Below are 23,904 nucleotides of genomic sequence, written 5' to 3' on the forward strand. Positions count from 1 at the left end.
ACCCGGCCTGGGATGCTTTCTTTTGTTCTGTAGGCACCAACTTCTTCTCCTGATGGTGGATTTCTAATCTGTAGTTCTCTTGTTCCAGTGGAATGCTCTTGCTTATTTCATCTTTAGATCCTTGCAATCAGGGGGTCTACCTCTGGCTTCTGTTTGCTGAGGTTTCATTAGCTTCTCTAGGTAGCTCTATTGAATGGGATGAAAAACAACCTCTCTGCTGGCTCTTTCTCTCGCACATGAAACTCGCATAGTGCCCATGCTTGTCCATGTGGTTCTTTGTGTTTATTAGAAAGAGGTGCCCATTTCTCAAGATACATTATGGGGAAATTGTTGTAATATATACTGGTTTTGTTAGAACAAGAACTTCTATTGCCGTCTACTAGAAAGTAAACATACAAACTTATGATGACTACCATGTGAATAAATCTTGACATTAGATGTTGTACCCTTGACAGCATACAACTGCGCACCATGCATGGTGACCCTAGGCCCACACATTGTATAGAAGAAACACATGATTTGCCTAGATGAACTTCGGAAATGAAGGCTGATTCCAAAACAGAAGCAAACTCTTCTTTATCCAGCTTTCATCAGTTAGGAGGATTGCCTTACTCTCAGAGTAGTCTTCTTGAAACTCTCTCTTGCCCTCATGAGGTAAGGGTCAGGTTTTCCCTAAACTCCTTTGCGATGTTGAAGCACTGGGATTCAGAGAGGGGCAACAGCTGTTCCCAAATAAATTATTTTCACAAATTCTTACCAATATTTATCAATATGCCCTTTTATAATCTTGATGTACACGAAGGATTTTAAGAGCTATTGTTAAGGAGTTTTTGGCTAACTCCTTTGCAACTTCTGCATATGGTCTCGTACTTTATCATCTATTTTTTTCCTTGCTGTTTCAGTTGTAACTTCTGTTTTAACTTCTTATTGCAAACAAAATAGAAAATGCAAATCTTTCTCCAAAGATGATAAACATCTCTCCGCTTACTCCAATGAGAATATTTTAATATGGATAGAATTAATCTTCACTAGAAAACTAAAATTTACCAAAGCATATATCTTTTATGGGTTTGGTATAAGAGCAGCAGGGAAAATTTCTTTCAGAACAATTTATTATGGAGAGTATCATGAGAGTCTTATCTTTGTCCTTTCTAGAAGACACTAAGGATCATGTGAAAGAGCTCCCTGAGGACAGATTAAGAGGAGATGAGTTAAAGCTGCAAATACCAAGATTTAAGGTTAAGTATGAAGAATTTCCTGATAGAGAAAATTCTTTAGCACTGGAATTAAATATCAAAAGACTCTTTCCCCAACATTGACCTCCAAGCAAACTTTGTTGGGTTGTTCAAACCACTTTGTTTCCTGTAAGTGTTCATTGATTTCTGTGAGTGGATGACGGTTGATTACACACTTCATCCGCGATTAAACTGGGAAACTTCTGTTAAAAAGATTCAGTATAGTTTCTCTTTCCATGAATATATGGAATTATATAGTGATTTTAACCTATATAGACCAAGATAACTTTGTGATCCAAATGGTCAGGTGTCATATTTAAAAAATATGTGCATATAGCTTAAAGCAATTAAATATCCTTACTCGATTTCTTATGCCTATATGTAAGAGTAGCAGCTGGTCATGAGGGTCCATCTTCTATGGCTCTTTCACATGTCTGTGTGTTTTGTGAAGCAAAGCATTGACTTCTCCTTGTTATAAACTATCTTTTGAAGGGTGCTTGTATAGTATAGTTAACAGCCTTGGACAACAGACATTGTATCTCCCTCTAGAACAGGGGCGTCTAATCTTTTGGCTTCCCTGGGCCACATTGGAAGAATAATTATCTTCGGCCACAAATAAAACATACTCACTATAGCTGATGAGCTAAAAAAATCTCAAAAAACCCTGATAATGTTTTAAGAAAGTTTACCAATTTGTGTTGGGCTACATTCAAAGCCATTCCAGTCCACATGTGACCCGTTAGCTGCAGGTTGGACAAGCTTGCTCTAGAACAAAGGGCAGATTTTCTTATTATTTTGTGTAGTAGGCAGTATAATGGCTCCCCAAATATGTCCATAGCTTAATCCCAGAAACCCATGAATACGTTACCTTGCATAACAAATGAAAATTTATGTTACAGATGAAATTAAGAATGCTGATCAGCTAAAGGACCTCCACATACAAAGGTTATCCTGGATTATTCAGGTGGGCTCAACGTAATCACAAGGATCCTTTAAAGTGAAAGAGTGAGGTCAGAGTGATGTGATGTGAAAAGGACTCAATTTGCCTTTGCTAGTTTTGAAGATGGAAGAATGGGGCCATGGTCCAAGGCATGCTGGTGACCTCTAGAAGCTGAAAAAGTTAAGAAAATGGAAAAGAAACTTTAGCGCAGTGAGGCCCAATTTGGACTTCTGACTCCAGAACTGCAAGATAATGCATTTGTATCCATTAAGCCACTAAGTTTGTGCTAATTTGCTATGGCAACAACAGGAGACTAACACACCTTGGCAAGTAGAGGTAGTGTCCTCCTCTGGGGCAAACATATAAGCATGCTTACTATACAATATAATAAGGATGATGTCTCTTTCCAGGACATAGGCAGGCATGCTTATTTCCTGTTATAAAATATTCAGGTTTTCTAAGTTCAGTTTTTTTTTTTGTTTTTTTTTTTTGTTTTTTTGCTGGAACAGAATTGACTGTGGATGCTGGTATTATCTAGCCCTATTTGCATCACCTTGCGGGTACTGGGGTTTGGAGGAATTGGCTCAGATGCTGATACCGTGGCTACTGCTATTGTGGTGAGTAATAGCCTCTCATTCGCCTGTAATCCAGGAGTCTCATGTCTTCTCCCAGCATCCATAAACTCTTGCAGGGTAACTTGTTAGTTTGCAAGTAGGCCCTTCATGGTGTGCTCATTTTAACGCACTTCTGCAAAATTTATTTTAAAATCTACTAGACCAGGGCTAAGCAATTCTGTAATTATTACCTTCAAGATAGTGTTTGCTCTCTTTCCGTACTTTAGAGATGAAGTGTTACGATGTCTCTCTCTAACTTAACAAAGATCAGAGATCAGCTTACAACAAAATTAGAAATAAAAAAACAAAACAGGTTGTTCACCATAGTTTGAAAAGCATATCTCTATTGACAATTTACAACTAGGGCAGGTACTAAGAAGTTCCCTGTCTTTTTTCTCATCTACAGAATTTTTTTACTGCCACATTTCTCCATTTATCTTTCTTTCTCCACGACGTGCTGTTTGAAGAGAAAATCCTTGGGAATTAGTCTCTCATTCTTTTCTCATGAGAAGCACTCCCCTCTCTGAATTTTTGGTGAATTAGATTTCTCTCTTAGCTATACCATGAAGGGCCCTGGCTTTTACAGCTACTTTCTTGTTTCTAGCTTGAACTCTGTGGCAAAAGTTAAGTCAGTGTGTCAGAAGTCATTTAGACCAAGGATTTTTTTTTACAGATGTGAAAACCAAGGCCTCTGATGACAAGAAGAGCTATTGCCTTGTTTAAGTTTCTCCTGACCTAACTACCTAGTGTTTTGGAGGAAATTGCCTTAGCCACTGTCAGCCCCCATCTTTCTGACACAAGGCCTGGCTCAGTTGCTAGTTTGGCCTAACATGATTGCTTCCCCTCAACAGCTCTAGAAATACAATTGTGAAATTGAAATTACTGTATTTGTAGGCTGACTCTGGCCAGAGAAACTGACCTGTGGATGAGTTGAAAATAAGCTTATAACCATGCTCGTTTTATAGTTAATTAACTTAGGGCACAGGTATTGAGAGCCCAACATGTGCCAGGGCCTCTTGGGTATTGGAAAAATGCCTGGAGTGAGGCTGGGAGGGAAGCTTCCTAAAAGGTTGAGGAGGACTTTATTTGGGAAGAAACTGAGAGCGGGGTTCTGGGGCCTGGACTGTGTGAGAGTTTGAGGACTCTAAGGAAAGGAGAATGTTATGGAGTTTATCTTTGATTTTTTTTTTACCCAGTAACTTATCATTTTTTTACACAGTCAGAAACGTGACTGAAACATTTCTTCCTCTTAACAGGCATTAAGAGAAAAGGATAGATTTCTTGTTTCTTTTGCAATTTTCCTCTTTAAGAAACAGAAAGAAAAAAAGATCTTATGTCCATGCTCCTGGAAGTCACCAATAAATAATACAGGCCAGGGCTTTTTCTTTTCAGCAGTGGGCTGATTAAATCCCTATGCTTGTTCTGGGTTATATGTCTGAAATTTGTGTTCCTTTTGTTCTGAGGAGTACAAAATAATCAATTCCTCTAATGGAGATTACCAGCTTGATTAATAGATAATCCTAATGTGTTCTTTGTAAAATACATTATAAATGATATTTAAAGTTGAAGGAAAGAAGATTGGGCCATGTAGAAATTTGGTTCTTAACAGAACCTCTTCTTGATTGAAGAAATATAAGCAAAGAGTTTTATATATTTTGGTAAGGGTACGTAGTCTATGCATTTTCTGTTCTGAGTATTACAAAAGGAAAAGGGAATAAAAGCTTCTGCATATAGCAGAGATAAACTCCAAAAGCAGGAGACCAGTGAAGCCCTGGATCACTGCACTCCTCCAGCCTTCAAGGAGCATGAAGAGGGTCCACATAACAACAGAAGATGCTTCAGAACAAATTATGAGTCCATAAGAGATAAATTAATGTCTTTATTCGTTGCAAAGGAATGGTTATTATAAAAAAATCCCTGATGCTGTCTCTCAGACTGAACTTACGTATAGGCAGGAGAACACATGTAATTTATTGACTGATAAAACTGTAGGTAAGAACACATATGACTTCTATAACTTGTATGAAAAATGAAACTACACTTAAATGTAGGAGCAGTTTATATTGTTTGATATTTAACTGGTTGAGTGGTTAACATATAATATTTAAAAAATCTTCTTTTAGTAGGCAGTTTAATGCTTATGGTCTAATTTTTATTTGAAGACATTTTGCTACAGCAGAAACATAGTTGTGATTCATATACCTACTCTTGATATTAGCCTGGCCGTTTGTCCTGTGACGCTTAAGCTAGTTACCACCATTTATCTGGTAACTATTTCCAGAATTGAAGGGATGATGCCTGGAAGGAGATAAACTTCAGGAGTTCACCTTTAAGCCTGAAAAGTGCCAGCAAAATTCAATGACAGGATAAAAAGTTTGTCATAAATATTTTCACAAGATGGAAGACAAGAAAGCAAAGAGCAGCATAGAAAGAATGAAGGAATAAATAAAAATAAGTGAAAATGCTGCATTTTCTCTCATGGGATAGATTTTTCAGCAACTCCTGAACTATGACCTCTCAAGTTCTTTTGCAGTTCTGTTCTAAGAAGTAATGAAATACATTTAATATTCCTGTCTTTTCACAACATTAATTCATTCCTACTTTAGCCTCAAGAATTTTAGTAGAATCTATTGTTTATTCATGCGTATAAATATTGTGGAAAAATATCTTTAGATGAGTTAGTATATATGAGACACTTAGGCCAGGATTTGGCACATGTCTGTACTTCATAAGTGTTTGTTATTGTTATTTTTTAACAAGAGTAAAAAAAGATCTTATGACGCATCTAATATCGTTTAAGCTGTTTATGGTTAGTCCTTGGAATGCCTTCTGGTCAAAAGTTTCTGCAGCCCAGCACGACATTAATTTGAATGCATTGAGCCGGTTTCCCAGAGGGCTGGATGACATTTTTGACTTTTTAGGATTTTTGAGACTTTTTCTAATGACTAAGGTCAAAATCTCTCTTTCCTTGTCTCTTGAGTTTTAGGGGGCAACCAGAGATGTTTTGAAGGAAACCAACCATTAGATGTCACTTTCTTCTCACTGCTCTTGGTTTTAGGACCTATGACCTGGGTTTAAGCCTTTTGATTTTCTTCTTTTTTTTGAGTGTCTATAAATAGTCTCTATGTCAAAGCTAAACGGGAAATTTAATTTTAGATTAGTAGATAAGAGACAATACTCAGCTCCTTGGAATGATGAAATTTTGGGCCTGTTTTAAATTGGCCTGACTCAATGTCCCTAGTTGACTAAATTTGGAAATGTAGTATTTGTGCTTTTCTTTCTCACTGAAGTTAGTGTGGCACTGTTTCTACACCAGACACTTAGGCCTGAGTGTATGAGTGTATCCTTATTCAGGTCAAAGCTAATGAGTTTTTTTTTTTTTTTCCTTAGCAATCACTGAATGAAAAACATATTCTTCAGATATCTGTTTAGAATTGCTTTTCCAGAAAACCTTTGTGATCTCTCTCCCCCAACAAAAGGGCTCAGAAACACATAACAGTTTGAAAAAGAGAAAAAATACTGCTGCTATGGTCTGAACATTTATGTCTCCTCCAAAATTCATGTTAAGACTTAATCCCCATTGTGGTGGTATTAGGAGGGGTGCCTTTAGCAGGTGGTTAGGCCATGGGGGCTCTGCCCTTGTGAATGGATTAGTGTCTTATAAAAGGACTAGAGGGAACTGGCTTAAGGTCTCCTTACTCCTCCTCCTTCTGCCATGTGAGGATGCCACTGCAAGAACATGCCACTGATGGAGCAGTCCTCACCAGACGCCAAACCTACCAGCGCCTTGACCTTGGACTTCTCAGCCTCTAGAGCTGAGAGAAATACATTTATGTTCTTTATCAATTGCCCAGTGTCAGGAACTTTATTATAGCAGCACAAATGGATGAAGATAACTGCCAATCATGATTTTAGGAAAGAACCTGACTCAAGAACATCTTCTTGGCCGGGCCTGGTGGCTCACGCCTGTAATCCCAGCACTTTGGGAGGCTGAGGTGGGCAGATCACGAGGTCAGGAGATCGAGACCATCCTGGCTAACATGGTGAAACCCTGTCTCTACTAAAAATACAAAAAATTTAGCCGGGTGTGGTAGCGGGTGCCTGTAGTCCCAGCTACTCGGGAGGCTGAGGCAGCAGAATGGCGTGAACTTGGGAGGTGGAGCTTGCAGTGAGCCAAGATTGTGCCACTGCACTCCAGCCTGGGTGAGAGCGAGACTCCGTCTCAAAAAAAAAAAAAAAAAAAAGAATATCTTCTTTCCAGTCTTATACCTTCTGCTTCCCCTCATCATTTCTATCCTGTAGAAGCCTGACACTGAGCAGTGGCCAGAAGGAGGTTTTGAGCTCTTTGAGACTTGTTTCCTTGGTGGCTATAGGCTTTGCTCTATCGAAGACCTTTAACTAGTAAAGGTTATTCGTATCTTTGGGTCTGAGAATGTGTCCAAAACCTATGAAGCACTCATCCTATATGACAGGATTAAAATGCCCATGGATGTCCAAAACCAAAAAACAAACAAGTAGCTTTTTACATTTTATTTAATTGACATTTCATCTTGCTTTTGCTCCTACTGATATTAAATGAACACCCCACAACCCTTAAAATGCTGTATTAGTTTGCTATGGCTGCCGTAATGAAATGCCAGGGACTGGATGGCTGAAACAACAGAAATTAATTTTTTTATGGTTTTAGAGGCTGGAAGTCCAAGATTCGGGTGTTGGCAGTGCTCGTTTCTCATGAAGCCTCTCTCCTCGGCTTGCAAATGGCTGCCTTCTCTCTGTGTTCTCACATGGTCTTTCCTCTGTGTGTGGGCATCTAGTGTTTCCTTGTATGTCCAAATTTCCTTTGCTTATAATACCAGTCAGATTGGATTACTGTCTACCCTTAGGGCCTCGTTTTAACTTCATCACCTCTTTAAAGGCCCTATCTCTAAATACAGTTAAGTTCTTGGGTATGGAGGGTTAGGGCTTCAACACACAAATTTGTGTGCATGAGGGCACAATTCAGCATATGCCCCTGGTCAATAAAAAGCAACCCAGTTTCTTCTGTTTCAAATCAATCGCTTTCTGCTAAATACTCATTAAAAGTTTAAGCTTTTCTTATCTCTCAAGGGGTCTCTCCTCATTCCTCCTTCCCAAGATGGTGCCTGGGTTCACGCAGAAGCTTAGTATCTTGATGAGAGTGGAAGAGGCCTTTACCCTCTGGGACTTTGCTGGACTCTACCAACTGGACCCTTATCCCACCGTGGTGACCAGGCCTTCTGTGCTGGTGTTCCTCATAGTGGGCTGGTTGGATCCTATTCTTGGTCATTCTCTTGACTGTCACTGCTAGTGGCTGTGAGATATGCCATTGCCTCGGGAGGTAAGGTCTCTGTAGACTCTCATTTTTTTTCTCCAGGTCACAGGTATCTTCCAATCATTGTGAAAGACTGTAAATTGAAAGAAAAGATTAGTGTGAGTCTTTAATGGAAAACAAAGCATAGTCTAGTGTATCCTTCTAGTTATCTGGTTCCTTTCATTGTGTTTGAGCTATTTTACAGTTCTGTAAGTTGTAGGAAACTAAAAATGATGTATATGATTCTTGTCTGCAGCAATGCAAATGACTTGTATCTAGTGGAATGCAATAATTTATTGCCCTGCAGACAGCTCCATTTTGCATCTATTTGTAAATTTGTTGCAGCATTTATATATATATTCTTTGAATTCTCTTTAGAGCCAGATGTAACATCTTACCAGTTCCCTCATTAATTAATGAGTTAAAAACAGTCTTTGAATTGTGTTCAGTTTGTATTTGTATGGGAGTCATTATACTTCCCTGAAAAAATGAAATTATCTTTTAAAAAGTCTATTGTTCTTAGAATTTCCATGTTACCCATGTGAGCATATGCAAATTTCAGGATCTACTGCATGCTATTCTCAAGTAATGGACTACTAGAAATGCTAGCTCTAGCTCATCTAGCTAGCCAGGCATGGAGATTTGGGGAATTTTTTTTTTTTTGGCAGGAGTGTGGTAGTGGTGGTGGTGGCGTTTCTGTCAGGTTGTGGCCCAGGAAGGTGGTATGTAGGCCCTGATTTCTTTCTTGGAATCTCAGGCATTATATTACACTAGCTTTACCTTTTCAATTTTTAATATTTAATGTTTTTTGAGATGGATTCTTTCTCTGTCACCCAGGCTGGAGTGCAGTGGCACGATCTCGGCTCCCTGCAACCTCTGCCTCCTGGATTCAAGCGATTCTCCTGCTTCAGCCTCCCAAGTAGCTGGGATTACAGGTGCACATCACTATGCCTGGCTAATTTTTGTATTTTTAGTAGAGACGGGGTTTCACCATGTTGGCCAGGCTGGTCTCGAACTTCCAACCTCAAGTGATCCTCCAGCCTCGGCCTTCCAAAATGCTGGGATTACAGGCGTGAGCCACTCTGCCCGGCCTAGCTTTACCTTTTGAATTCTTTCTACTTCTTGCCTTGCTACTTGAGCTTTTACTTCCTTTCCTATGTGTAGGAAGCTGCTTTGATGTCATAACCTGCATTCTTTCTATTTTAGTCTCATAAATTCTACATTCTGAACTTAATAAAATATTTTAGGATTAAAACAATTTATTTCTCTGAAAATAAAACCTGTTGATTCACTTGTATTAAAATATAACCTAAAACTTAAAATTGACTACTTTTTTTTTTTTTGGAGACAGTGTCTTGCTCTGTTGCCCAGGCCGGAGTGCAGTGGCGCAATCTCTACTCACTGCAACCTCCGCCTCCCGGGTTCAAGCAATCCTCCTGCCTCAGCCTCCTGAGTAGCTGGGACTACAGGCACATGCTGCCGTGCCTGGCTAATTTCTTTTGTATTTTATTAGAGATGGGGTTTCACCGTGTTGCCCAGTCTGGTCTCGAACTCCTGAGCTCAGGCAATCCACCTGCGTCGGCCTCCCAAAGTACTAGGATTATAGGCGTGAGCCACCATGCCTGGCCAAAACTGACTTCTTTTAAGTAATTAATACCATTGATTCAATGTGAGGGAGACCCCTGGGAAAACTGGGAACTAGAAATTAGTGTAAGAAAATATATTGACTTTATATTTAAAAATATTATCTACTTTTTATGATTGTGATTTTTCATCTGCGCTGAGTATTTGTTGTTCTATAACGCGGTGTATTCTTTGCTGTGAAAGAAAATGCTCCTATAGCAACATGCTAAGTTAGTGATGTATCTCACGTGCACTTCATATTTCTGGGGAAAATGCTCTGTTAACACTTTAAATGTACTTTTATTCACAGCAAAGGTCAGTCCAGTGCCCTCACTCTCTATTAGTTTCCCTACTACTTAAAAAAAAAAATAGTAAGCTTCCAGCTTTTTCTCTAATCACATTTACCCTGAGTCATCTGTTATATATCCCTTTATTTTGTAAGTTGAGCCCCTTTTTAATTTAAAATATGGTTTGATTTCTCATATAGAAGCAATGTTTGCATTTTGTTGGAACACTCCTTGAAACAGTCTAAAGAATGGCTCTTTCTTGTTTTTATATAGAGCATCTGGTGAACTTTACATCATACATCCCAGCTTTGGCTGAGTTTAATATTTTGTCCTTTAATTTATCCAAAACTTACATTTTCTGGCTTCGAATCATCCCTTTCTTAAATTTATTTACTTAATATTTTCTTACATCAACAGCCAACATTTTTAGGGGGGTGGGTTGGAAGGGTATTTTCCAGAGAGAATCAAAGAAAGTTTTATTACTTAATAACCAATTGGTCAGGCTGTCGGAAGCCATGTTGAAACTAGAGTTTGGGCCATTGTCCAGGGCCACTCACGCTAAAACCATACTCACATTGTACTCAATTTGATTCCTTCCTTTGCAAAACTAGATATTAAGATGGTATGAAACTTTAGTGTTTCTCATGTATTGCTAAACCCATGCGTGCTAAATATATTACTATCAAAACTAAAAGTAATTGTCTTGGACTGTTTCTGCCACTGTAACAGAACGCCAAAGACTGGGTAATTTATAACAAAGATAAATTTATTTCTCACAGTTCTGGAGGCTGGGAAGACCAACAGCATGGTACTGGCGTCTGTTGAGGGCCTTCTTGCTGCATCATAACATGGTGCAAAGGCAAGTGATCATGTGCGACAGCAGGATGGAGAGAGGAAATTTGGCCAAACTCACTTTTAGGACAAACCCAGTCTCGATAAAACTAACCCACTCCTGTGATAATGGTATTAATCCATTCATGAGGGCAGAATCCTCATGAACACAGAAGGCAGCCATCTGATGAGCCCTCATGACTTAATCACCTCTTAAAATCACACCTCTTAATACTGTTACAAAGGCACTTAAATCTCAACATGTGTTTAGGAGGAGACATTCAAGCCATAGCGGTAATCCATAGTTTATAAAGTATATTGGTTTAGAATGCTAATTTTTTTTTTTTTTTTTCACAGAGACAGAGTCTCATGTTGCCCATGCTGGATTGCAGTGGCATGATCTCAGCTCACTGCAACCTCCACTTCCCAGGCTCAAGCAATTCTCGTGCCTCAGCCTCCTGAGTAACTCGGATTACAGGCGTGTGCCACCATGCCTGGCTAATTTTTTTGTATTTTTAGTAGAGATGGGGTTTTGCCATGTTGCCCAGGCTGGTCTTGAACTTATGAGCTCAGGTGATCCACCTGCCTTGACCTTCCAAAGTGTTAGGATTACAGGCATGAGCCACTGCACCCAGCCTAGAATGCTAATTTTAGAATACATTATTTTTATGACTTATTAATCATTATAATAACACCTAACAGCTATTAAATGTACCCTATGTATTGAGTACTGAACTCAACATTTTCTCTATATTAATTATATTCATAACAGTTTGAGGCAGGTGATATTATTACTTTCATTGTAAACATGTGGAGACTGAATCACAGGAAGGTTAGGAAACTCCCCCAATATCACAATTTAAAAATGTATCTGGGATTTGTTTTAATCATGTATGGTAAGACATGCAGACATGGAAATGACTGCCATGGAGGAAGACATTTTTACTCACAGTTCCCTAGGCACAGAAGGCACAGCATGCCACACAGGGCCACATGAGGGAAGCACCAGGGTCACTCAGGAGGCAGAAGGAACAGGAGGAAAGCATGAGCAAGAGCCTTTATTGTGGGTGCACAGGAAGGAACAAGTGAGGCAGGGTATATAAGCTTAGGATTGGCTAGTTTGAATAATGTCAATGGGCTCCAGTGTGTAGGGACCGCCCCTAGTTTTCTGGTAAGTGGCCCAGTTATGCTTAGGGCAGAAGAATAATGCCTTCTGGAGTGGAAAAGCCAGAGAGAGGAGGCAGTTTGAAGTAAGGACTCTGGATTAGTTGGGTTGCATATGAAAGGCACACTTGCAGGGGAGCGGGCTGCTGTCTCTAAGAATTGGCTAGCCCTGGAAGGGGCAATCTTGCCCCCGTCAGTGGGGATCCAGATGCCAGAGCGTCAAGAATACAAAAAATAGGCCGGGCTGGTGGCTCACGCCTGTAATCCCAGCACTTTGGGAGGTCGAGGCAGGTGGATCACTTGAGGTCAGGAGTTCAAGATCAGGCTGGTCAACATGGCAAAAACCCTGTCTCTACTAAAAATGCCAAAATTAGCTGAGTGTGATGGCATATGCCTGTAATCCCAGCTACTCAGGGGGCGGAGGCACGAGAATCCCTTGAACCTGGGAGTGAACCTGGAAGGTGGAGGTTGCAGTGAGCCGATATCACACCATTGCACTCCAGCCTGGGCAACAGAGGGAAACTCAATCTAAAAAAATAAAAAATAAAAAATAAAAAAAAATTAGTTAATATGGTCACACAGTATAAGTAGCAGAGTATGGATTTCTTAGCATTTTGATCAAGGAACTTCTGAATCCACTTGGTTGATGCTAATGGATTCTAGACAATTCTAAGACTTGACAGATGAGCCTGGAGCGGTGGCCAGGCTCATCTTGGGAGGCCAAGGTGGGCGGATTGCTTAAGCCCAAGGAGTTTGAGAACAGCCTCGACATCATGGTGAAAACCTGTCTCTTTAAATACAAAAATTAGCCGGTTTGGGAGGACGAGGCGGGCGGATTGCCTGAGCTCAGGAGTTCGAGACCAACCTGGGCAACATGGTGAATCCTTGTCTGTACTAAAATACAAAAAATTGGCCAGGGTGGTGGCCCACTCCTGTATTCCCAGCTTCTAGGAGGCTGAGGCACGGGAATTGCTTGAACCCGGGAGGTGGAGGTTGCAGTGAGCTGAGATCATGCCACTACATTCCAATGTGGGCAACAGAGTGAGACTCTGTCTCAAAAAAAGAAAAAAAAAAAAGTGACAGATGGATTAAAATCCCTTCCAGTGTTATTACTGTATTCCTGTATGACTGAATGAAGAGTTTCAAAAAGCTTTATAATGCTGCTCTAAAGCGTTATTTGCCATTTGTTGGGTCCCAGCAGTGTTCTTGTTATGTCTTCACATACTGAGGTAGGGGCAGGGGCTGGTCTGCCCCCTTTGCAGTCAACTTTGCAGACTTTGGTTGACCTGCATTGTGATCATTATCAGCCTGGCCATGATGGACGAAAAGCTAATGGAATCAATGATCTTTTCAGTTACGAAAACCACCATAAAAATAATAGTCTTGACTTGCATTTCAATGCAAAGCTTTAATAGATAAGTTGTAAAAGAGCCTTATATGGATTTATTTAAGTGACTTTTAAGCTAGAATGTTTACATATTTATGCTTTTCCCAGCTCTTTGCAAGATGCTGTAGAAAAAATTAAAGAAAATATTGCTTTATTTTGTTCCCCAATTTGGGAGATATGGTGATCAGAAGGACAATAAATGAATGTCAAGCTTTGGATAATACAGACTAAAAGTGCAATGTGAATTTAGATAAAGGAATTTAGATTGCTTTGAAATGAGCTTAATCAGGTTACTTAATATCTTTGGGCCTTAGTTGCCTTATTTGTAAAATCAGAATAATTAATTTCCAGTACTGTCATGAGACGTAAGTGAAATAATATATGTAAGATAATTAGCAGAGCATTGACTTGTAGTTATAAATAAACAAATATGGGCTGCAATTATTATAAGTATTAAAGAAGCAGGTGCTAACTAGAACAGTGTAGGATAAACTCTAGATATCCATACAAAAGCTTTCCCCCACACCTTGTCTCTTTTTTTTTTTATTATTATACTTTAAGTTCTGGGATACATGTGCAGAGTGTGCAGTTTTGTTACACAGGTATACATGTGCCATGGTGGTTTGCTGCACCCCTCAACCTGTCACCTACATTAGGTATTTCTCCTAATGCTATCCCTCCTCTAGGCCCCCACCCCATGACATACCCCAGTGTGTGATGTTCCCCTCCCTGTGTCCATGTGTTCTCATTGTTCAACTCCCACTTATGAGTGAGAACATGGGGTGGTTGGTTTTCTCTTCTTGTGTTAGTTTGCTGAGAATGATGGTTTCCAGCTTCATCCATGTCCCTGCAAAGGACGTGAACTCATCCTTTTTTATGGCTGCCTAGTATTCCATGGTGTATGTGTGCCACATTTTCTTTATCCAGTTTATCATTGATGGACATTTGGGTTGGTTCCAAGTCTTTGCTATTGTGAATAGTGCCACAATAAACATACGTGTGCATATGTCTTTATAGTAGCATGATTTATAATCTCTTGGGTATATACCCAGTAATGGGATCTCTGGGTCAAATGGTATTTCTAGTTATAGATTTTTGAGGAATTGCCACACTGTCTTTCTCAATGGTTGAACTAATTTACACTCCCACCAACAGTGTAAAAGTTTTCCTGTTTCTCCACATTCTCTCCAGCATCTGTTGTTTTCTGACATTTTAATGACCACCGTTCTAACTGTTGTGAGACCTTATCTCTTATTTCATGCTTACCTGTCTTGCAACTTCCACTTCAATTATGCTGGGTGAACTAGACCGTAATCTAATGCTTCTCTGTGCTGTGTCTCATGTTGCTTCCTCCTGTGGAAGTGCCCCTTCCATGATGTAGCACTCCGAGCACCTCAGTCTTTCTCGAACCCTCCCACTGATCACCCTCCCTTCTTTGCTATTTCACTGTATTTTTCAAATATTACTAAAGGTGCCTATAGCATGAATCTATGGTTTGAATATTTGTCTCCTCCTGAACTCATGCTGAAGTTTAATCCCCAGTGTGTCAGTACTGAGAGGTGGAGACTTTAAGAGGTGATTGGGTCATGAAGGCTTTGCCCTCACGAATGGATAAATTCATTAATGGAATAATAGATTAATGGGTTAATGGATTAATACGGTATCATGGGAGCAGGACTGGTGGCTTTGTAAGAAGAGGAAGAGAGACCTGAGTAACCACGTGAGGATGCTCAGCTCCTTCCGCATATGATGCCCTCCATTGCCTTGGGACTCTGCAGAGAGTCCCCACCAGCAAGAAGATCCTCACCAGATGTGGTCCCTTGACCTTGGACTTCTCAGGCTCCATAACCATGAGAAATAAACTCCTTTTCTTTATAAATTATCCAGTTTTAGATACTCTCTTATATGAAACAGAAATGAACTAGGACAGAAAATTGGAATTGAGAGTAGGGTGGTGCTGATAATGAATACCTGAAAAGGTAAAGGTGGCTTTTGAACTGGGTAATGGGCAGAGGCTGGAAGAATTTGGAGAAGCAGTCTAGAAAAAAGCCTGCATTCTGATAAGGGCTTAGAATTGGCTAGTGTGAATAATTTCAACGGGCTCCCAGGGTCTCAGTGGACTCCTAGAAGACTAGGGAAAGTTTGGAACTCCTTGGAGACTGGTTCAGTGGTCATGACCTGAATGAAATCGGGATAGTAAAGGCCATTCTAATGAGGTTTCAGATGGAACTCAGGAACAAGGTATTGAAAACGGTAGTAGCTGGGTGTGGTGGCTCACGCCTATAATCCCAGCACTTTGGGAGGCCAAGGCGGGTGGATTTCCTGAGTTCACAAGTTTGAGACCAGTCTGGGCAACATGGCAAATCCTTGTTTCTACAAAAAATACAAAAACTTGCTGGGTGCGGTGGGGCATGCCTGTAGTCCAAGCTATTTGGGAGGCTGAGGTGGGAGGATGGCTTGAGCCTGGGGTTGCAGTAAGTGAGGTTGCAGTCTAAGTGACAGAGCCAGACGTTGTCTCAAAAAAAAAAAAAATAAAATAAAAAATAAAAGAAAGAAAACTGTAATAGAAGCTATCCTTCTGTCCTTGTTATAAACTGGCAAATAACTTGGCTGAACTGTATCCATGGCCAAGGGCTTTGTGGAAGGCTGAACTTGAGATTGATGAATTAGGGTAACTGGCAGAAGAAATATCCAAGCAGCAAAGCATTCAGGCTTCTGCCTGGCTGCTTTTAATTGCTTATGCTAAGCTGCAAGAGGGAAAATATGACTTGAAGATGGAATTTATGATCAAAAGAGAAGCAAAGTAGAAAGATTTGGAAAGCTCAGCCAGACCATGTAAAGGGTGAAAAAGCATGTTCGGGATAGGAAACCAAGGGTATAGTCCAGCTACCTTTGCCAAAGAGATTAGCATGGATAGAAGGGAGCCAGGTGCTATTTCTTAAGACAGTGGGAGACAGACCCTGAAGGCATTTCACAGATCTTTGAGTCTGCCCCTCCCATCACAGGCCATCACAGGCCCACAGGCCTATAAGGGCACAGTGATTTCAAGGGAGGTACCCAATGCACACTCCACAGGCTTGCTGCCCTGGGCCACCTTGGAACTCTGCTCCCCAAATTCTGGTGCAGTGTTTCTTGGCCACTCTAACTGGAGTTCAAATGGCCCGAGGTGTTAAGTAAACCTTGGCAGTGTCCATGTGGTGCTAATTCTGCAGGCTTGCAGAAAGCAAGAGCTGTGGAGGCTTGTCAGCCTTCAGCCAGATTTCAAGGAATGTTGCTAAAGCCTGGGAGCCCAGGCAGAGACCTGTTGCCGGGGCAGAGCCACTGCAGAAAGCCCCCACTAGAGCAATGCCAGAGTGAAAACGTGATGTTGGAGCTGCCACAGAGTCCTCACCTGGGCAATGCCTAGTAGAGCTGTGGAAGTGAGGCCACTACAGAAAGTCCCCACTGGGGCAATTACCTAGTGGAGCCATGGGAGCCGGACAGCCATCAGGACCCCAGAACTGTTGAACCACAGGCAGCATGCAATCACTGTCTGGGAAAATTACAGGTACTGGACTCTAACCCTTATGAGCAGCCATGTGGACTGCTCCAAGTAAAGCCATAGGGATGGGACTGCCTTAGGCCTTGGGGGCCTAATCCCCACCTCAGTCTCTCCAGGAAGTAGCACATGATAACAAGAGATTATTTTCCAGCTTTGAGGTCTGCCCTGCTGGGGTTTGGACTTTCTTGGGGCCCATTACTCCTTTATCCTGGCCTATTTTTTCCGTTTGCCATGGGAATGTTTACTCTATGCCTGTCTCACCATTGTATCCTGGCAGTAAATAACTTGTTTTGATTTCAAAGGCTCATAGATGAGGCTCTGGAATTTAGACTTTTGAGTTGGTGCTGGAAGTAGTTTAGACTTTGGGACTATGAGGATGGAATGAATGTATTTGTATAGGAGGAGGACGTGAGTTTTGCGGGGGGGGGGGGGGGCGGTAAAAGAATGCTATGGTTTGAGTATTTGTCCCCTCCAAAACTCATGTTGAAATTTAATCCTCAACGTGGCAGCATTGAGAGGTGGGGACTTTAAGAGATGATTGGGTCATGAAGGCTCCGCCCTCATGTATGGATAAATCCACTAGTAGATTAATGGAATAATAAATTCATGGGTTATCATGGGAGTAGGACTTTATAAGAAGAGACAGTGAGACTTGAGCAGGCATCATCATGTGATGCCCTTTGCTCCCTCAGGACTCTGCAGAGAGTCCCTACTAACGAGAAAGCCCTCACCAGATGTGGCCCTTCAACCTTGGACTTAGACTCCATAACTGTAAGAAATAAATTTCTTTTCTTTGTAAATTACCCAATTTAAGATATCCTGTTATAAGCAACAGAAAATGGACTTAGACACATACTCTTTCACATTCTTATTTAAGTGTCCGCTTTCTCTTACTGGACTGTAAGTTCTCTGATGGCAAGGACTCTCTCCCTCTGTGTCCCCAGTGTGAAACAAACACTTGTGAAGTAGGTGCAAAAATGCTGTAGAAGCCCAATTTTTAGCAGGAGAAACCTGGATATCTGGATATAATCTGGGAAATAATAGGGCTTCTTAATTAGGGGACTATGTGATGATCACAGTGTATGTAAAGTTTTGTTTTTCTGGAGGTGCATGTTATGGGTGAGTTGGGAACTGTTAAGTGGGGAGACTAGTTTTATGGTGAGAGCCTGGATTTGGCAATGGAAATTGACAAGGGATCAATCTGGGATACTCTGTTGAAGATACTACTACATAGAATCAAATGAGAGGAAAGAGCCAGATGTCCCTCTGTTATGGAGGCCAATGGCTGGCTTGTGTCCTGGCTTTGTCACCCTTTGGTTGTGCAACTTTGGGAAATTTACCTAGATTTCTGTGCTTCAGTTTCCTGAGCTTTAAATGGGAGTAAAAGCTACTGTGGAAGTTGATGAAATGAAGCGGTCTTTAAAGCCAACAGGGTCTAACACTTACTAGGTGCTATATAAGTTACTCTAAGCCTATTTTGAAAGAGTTTGTATTATCTCTTGGAAATTATATGGGGATAATGCAAACATTTGTGTGTGTGTGTGTGTAGAGAGAGTGGGTGGGGCTGGAGGACCAGATATGCTAGCTTGTAATATTCTAGGAAACTAATTATTCAAGATAATTTATTTAAATTTAGGGCGATTTTGGTGCCATAAATGCCAGGATAAATGTATATATGAGCTGCATAAATACTATGGAGAAGGAGGTGGCTAAGCCTAGTGTGGTGGGGTATGGGACGAAGGGGAAGGAGTTGGAGCAGAAATAAAAGTTTAAAAACAATACTATGGAGATCTTAAAAGAATTTTTTTGTTTTTTTTTAAAAAAAACAGTAAACAGTACATCACAACTGAGGATCTCCAGGACCACTCAAAAAGTGTTTTGTGAATCTTTCACATCAGTAGCACTAATTACTCCAGATAAAGGTGTGAAAGGACCTCAAGGTGACAGAGTTCTGTTAACAGCGAGAGAGCAGCATGGTCAAAGGCAGTGGATAGATAATCCGGAATTTTCCAGGATGGCAAGAGGATAAATGAATTTTAATTTTAATAAATGGAAATTGGGACAGAGAGAGTAGGTGGTTAGAAAAGACTTTCTTTAAGAAAAATTTACTTTAAATATTTACAAAATATTTAAAAAATATTTTGTTTTTAATTGAAGGTTAGGGGACTTTTCTATATGTTTCTTTTTAGGTTTCCGTTAAGAATTGTCTGAATTCTGACATTTGGATTGTTTGATTATTCCACATGGAATTGTGTGTTAGGGTAAGACTTTTTAACTTAAGCACATAAAGAACCTTTGATTGCCACTCCAAGAGGTTCAAGATGAAGAGTAAAGTTTCAGAAAATATTGATTTGGTTTCTGCTTCTTTGAATCTTTATGTCTACTTCTACAATACTCATTATTAATTAGCTTCAGAAGTGGTTTTGCCTAAGAACCTGAAAATGGTCTCTCTGTTTATACATTTTCTAATTAGAAATATACATATGGACATACATACTATGTATAATAATATACACAGTATGTGTATCTATATTCATATATATAAGTATATATATAATAGACTATACTTATATAGTCTATATGTATATAGATTTATATATACATCAACCAATTATGTACAGATAGAACATCTTGACTACTAAGATGTCAACTCTCCTTTTTCCTTCCTTTTTTCCTCCTTCCCTTCCACTTTATGAAAAATATTCTTTCATATCAGTAAAGGTAAAGGTATATTATTTCTGATGTCACAGTTGCTTTAGATAATTCTAAACAGCTGATACAGATACCTTCTTTACCATGACATAGAATGAAGAATGGGAATTGATAATTGACAACATTACAAATACTCTAATTTTTTTAAATCAAAAAATGTAATAGCAATAGGTATTCTGAATTGTAGCAGATAAGAGATCCTGCTGATTACAATGGAGGGTTAGTGTCACCATTCTGACTTTCTGGAGAGGTCCTGTCTCCTCAGGTACGTCCTGTCTGCCTCAGTCATCATGGGACAGAGAACCTCCTTGGGTTCTAGGGATCCTCCAGATCAAGGACTCTTAATCTGGTGCATCAGAAAGACCTTGAACTCCATAAAGTTAATGCAAATATTACAGCTACTTTATTGTGGTAAAATACTTATAACACGACATCTACCCTCTTAACAAAATTTTAACTATAAGCATAATGTCGTACAGCAGATATTTAGAACTTTTTCATCTTGTACAACTGAAACTCCCATTGAACAGCATTGAACAACAAACTGCCATTGAACAGCAACTCCCTACTTCCACCTCCCTCCAGCTTTTGCAACCATCATTCTACTTTTTGTTTCTGTGAGTCCAACTACTTTAAAAACCTCATATAAATGAAATCATGCAGTCTTGTCCTTCTGTGACTGGCTGATTTCATGTAGCATGATGTCCACTTTTGTGGAAAACAGTATGGAGGTTCTTCAAAAAATTAAAAAACAGAACTACCATCCAGCATTCCCATTTCTGGGTGTTTATCCAAAAGAACTGAAATCAGGATTTGGAAGAGATATTTGAACTCTCATGTTCATTGCAGCATTACTTGCAACAGCCAAAAGGTGGAAACCACCTTAATGTCTGTTGATTGATGACTGAATAAAGAAAATTTGATACATGCATACCATGGAATATTATTCATCCATACAAAGAAGAAAATCCTGTCACATACTATCACATGAATTATAGCCATGCCTTAAGGGAAAATTCTGGGGGAAACTTAGCTCTCTATCACATTCTGGAAGGAATCTGCCATACAAACAAAGTTAAACATCACTGCATTAAGGCATGCCTAACAATGAACAAATTCAAAGAAGTTAAACTTGACTTACTTTGTCATTTCATGTTTGGGCCTGCTCCAGATAATTAATGTGCTCATGACACTCTCCCTGCCCAACTTTTAAAAGGTCTTTTTCTGTAGGTGATTACTCCGGTCTGGTCTTGCTAGGTAGAGCTCCAGTGGGGACACTAACATCCTATCTCCTTTTTTTTGAGACCAAGTCTCGCTCTGTCACCCAGGTTGGAGTGCAGTGGCACAATCTTGGCTCACTGCAACCTCCGCCTCCTGGGTTCAAGCGATTCTTCTGCCTCAGTCTCCCGAGTAGCTGGGACTACAGGCGCCCACCACCACGCCCGGATAATTTTTGTATTTTTTTTAGTAGAGACAGGGTTTCGCCATATGGGCCATGCTGGTCTTGAACCCCTGACCTCGTGATCTGCCTGCCTTGGCCTCTCAAAGGGCTGGGATTACAGGCATGAGCCACTGCACCCGGCTACTTGCATCCTATCTTATGGAAACATACTTATTCTATTTTCTCAGCACACTATTCTTTGCTAGGGAAATGCAAATAAACTGAGCTGACATGTCATGGTTTGTCTTTCTCAGAATGGCCTAAACAGATAAAAGCAAACAGTAGAGATCTGGGGCTCAAGAGCAAGTTAGAGTGGTAGATAAGGCTGTAACAGTGACATTCTTCTCAACTCTTCTAAAGAAGTCATCGAACATGTGCCTTCTCTATATGCAAGACTGATCTACCTACTTAAAAAAGAAGAAAATAAATCCATTGGACAATGCCATATAAGATTATTTTTTTGCATCTTTAAGAAAGTCTTCTTAAAATTAATGTTTTTTTGGTAGGAAATGTAGCCATTAAAATAATTGCCTTTCTTAGTACCAAAGTCTCAATAGTTAAAGGTTAAGGGTTCTGTTGGTTTTTCTTCTCTGTAAGATCTTGTGGCAGATTTCAGTCACATATGACTGAAGAATAAATAATAAATCTTGGATGAAAGTTTAATTTTTTTCAAAACAGGACATTTCTCATGGTCCTAATTATTTTTGAAGCCATTCTCTATTAACATTATGACAAGGATTTGGTAGTGGGAAAAGAAGTTCCAAACTTGTTTGACACATAGCTCCCGTCTGGCTTTTAGTAAGTTTTTTTTTTTTTTTTTAAAGGTGTCTTGGTCCATTGTGCTGCTATAATAGAATACCTGAGACCTGACACTTTAAAATGAACAGATATTTATCGGCTCAGAGTTCTGGAGGCTGGGAAGTACAATATCAAGATGCTGACTGTTTGCGAGGGTCTTCTTGCTACATCATTTCATGGCAGAAGGTGAGAGGATGAGAGACAGCAAGAGGGGGCTGAACTTGCCCTTTTATAATGGCACCAATTCCACCCATGAGGGTGGAACTCTCCTGGCCTAAACACCTTCGAATGGTCCCACATCTTTGAAGCTGTTATAATAGCAATTAAATTTCAACATGAGTTTTGGAGGGGCAAACATTGAAACTATAGTGTAAAGGAGACCTTACCCTTTTATATAATCCTTAGTAAAACTTGTGTAATTCATGTGATGGAGACTGCTAATATCTGGTTATATTGGGAAGCTTGGATATTTCCTATACATTTTAAGTATTGGATAAACTTAAGAATATTCTGTATAGAATACTTTCTCCTTGGAATCTAAATCATTTTTCTGATTTAGAAACTAAGGAGAAGCTTGTAGTCATTGGCTTAAAAATTGATTACAAATGAATTTTTAGAAATAGTACTTCCCATCCCAACTTCACTTCTGTTTTACATCAGTTTTTTTTTTTACATAACAGATGTGACATTTAAATATTTCTGTAATGTTATGGCATAATGAACTTTGTCAAAGAGCCATATGGTTTATGCAAACACAAAGATAATCTTGGAACATTGACATATGTAAGCTTAATTTAAAAAGTCTGTGAAAATAGTGAAAAGCAGATGGAGAGTTGCCATGGAAATTACTAACACTTAGAGGAAGAAAAATATTACTTTAGGGTCATTGTGATTTCTAAAGGAATGGTCAGACTTGCAAAATTGTTTTCCTACCCAATTGTCAGTAATAAAAATAGATGTTGGCAGGTAAATATATTTTTTATTTACCTATGATTTTATGATTTCATTGCATTCTGAATATATTACATGTATGCACATTTTTATTGGTAAAGACTTCTAGTAGTGGAAGAAAATCTAACTATTTACCACTACTTTAAATAAGAAATGTTCTTTTCAATTTTTCTGAATGAAAGTGCAAGTTGTGACTTACTAGTTTTTGTTCTCCTTATGTAGGTTTTTATCTTGATATAAGATAAAATTAGTATCAGAATGACATAGTCTTTAAAGGAAGATGACTAAAATTTGCTCTTATAGATTAACTGTACCAATTTTAAAAAATAGAGACAAGTCTAGATAGCTCAATAAAAGTAATGAAAAAACCTTTTAGGCCAGATTCTTTATTAGAAATTATAATCGGTAGACACTGCTCTTTACCATAGCTTAATCATAGAGAAAGTTTAAAAATCTCAATAGGAAGTCATTTGCACTGCTCATTTCGTACCAGCAATTATTTATCACCTGATTGGTTTATATATTCATTTCCATGACCTTTCGAAAAGTCAGTAACTAAACTCTAATTCTTTCTCTTTTCTTCTGGGGCAATTTCAGTTGCTGTGGTTCTCATGGAATAGACTAATCAAAAGTGGGAAGGAATTAAAGCTGGGGCTGGGCGGTTTTGGAACGTCGACATAACATTTGGTAAAATGTGAAGCTGAATTAATGCTGTTTTTGATGTTGAAAATGAAATATCAAGAATAAAGGGATAAATATCTATGATTCCAGCCTGTAGGAATTCATAAAAACTTGTTTCTTTGCAAAACACTAAAATTATACAATAAGATTCAATGGGAATTTAAAATGAGGATGCTGGGATCAACTAATGCAGATGGATTAGCATTTAAGTTGTTTTTTTCTTTGTTCTTTCTTTCCTTTCCTTTTTTTTTTTTTTTTTTTAAAGATTTGGATGGCAAATCGTCTTTCTGCAATTGTTTTATGGCTGCCATTGCAATTAAGAAATGGAAAATAAATTTCTGAAATCCAACAAAGTCTGATCTTATCAGCA

The 23,904-nt window shown here is 39.4% G+C and overlaps 1 long non-coding RNA gene across 1 annotated transcript in view; it reads left to right on the top strand.

Moving 5' to 3' along the window:
- Window positions 1–323: 323 nt before the first annotated feature.
- The window catches only part of LOC129525637 (uncharacterized), a 77,010-nt gene continuing 53,429 nt past the window's right edge, over window positions 324–23,904 (top strand). Inside the window, exons 1-4 of the long non-coding RNA XR_008670043.2 lie at window positions 324–654; window positions 1,156–1,238; window positions 2,135–2,199; window positions 2,685–2,792. This is a non-coding gene — a long non-coding RNA (uncharacterized lncRNA). The remainder of the gene's footprint in view (window positions 655–1,155; window positions 1,239–2,134; window positions 2,200–2,684; window positions 2,793–23,904) is intronic.

The sequence above is a fragment of the Gorilla gorilla genome, chromosome 10, assembly GCF_029281585.2.
Source record: "Gorilla gorilla gorilla isolate KB3781 chromosome 10, NHGRI_mGorGor1-v2.1_pri, whole genome shotgun sequence".
Lineage (NCBI taxonomy): Eukaryota > Metazoa > Chordata > Mammalia > Primates > Hominidae > Gorilla > Gorilla gorilla.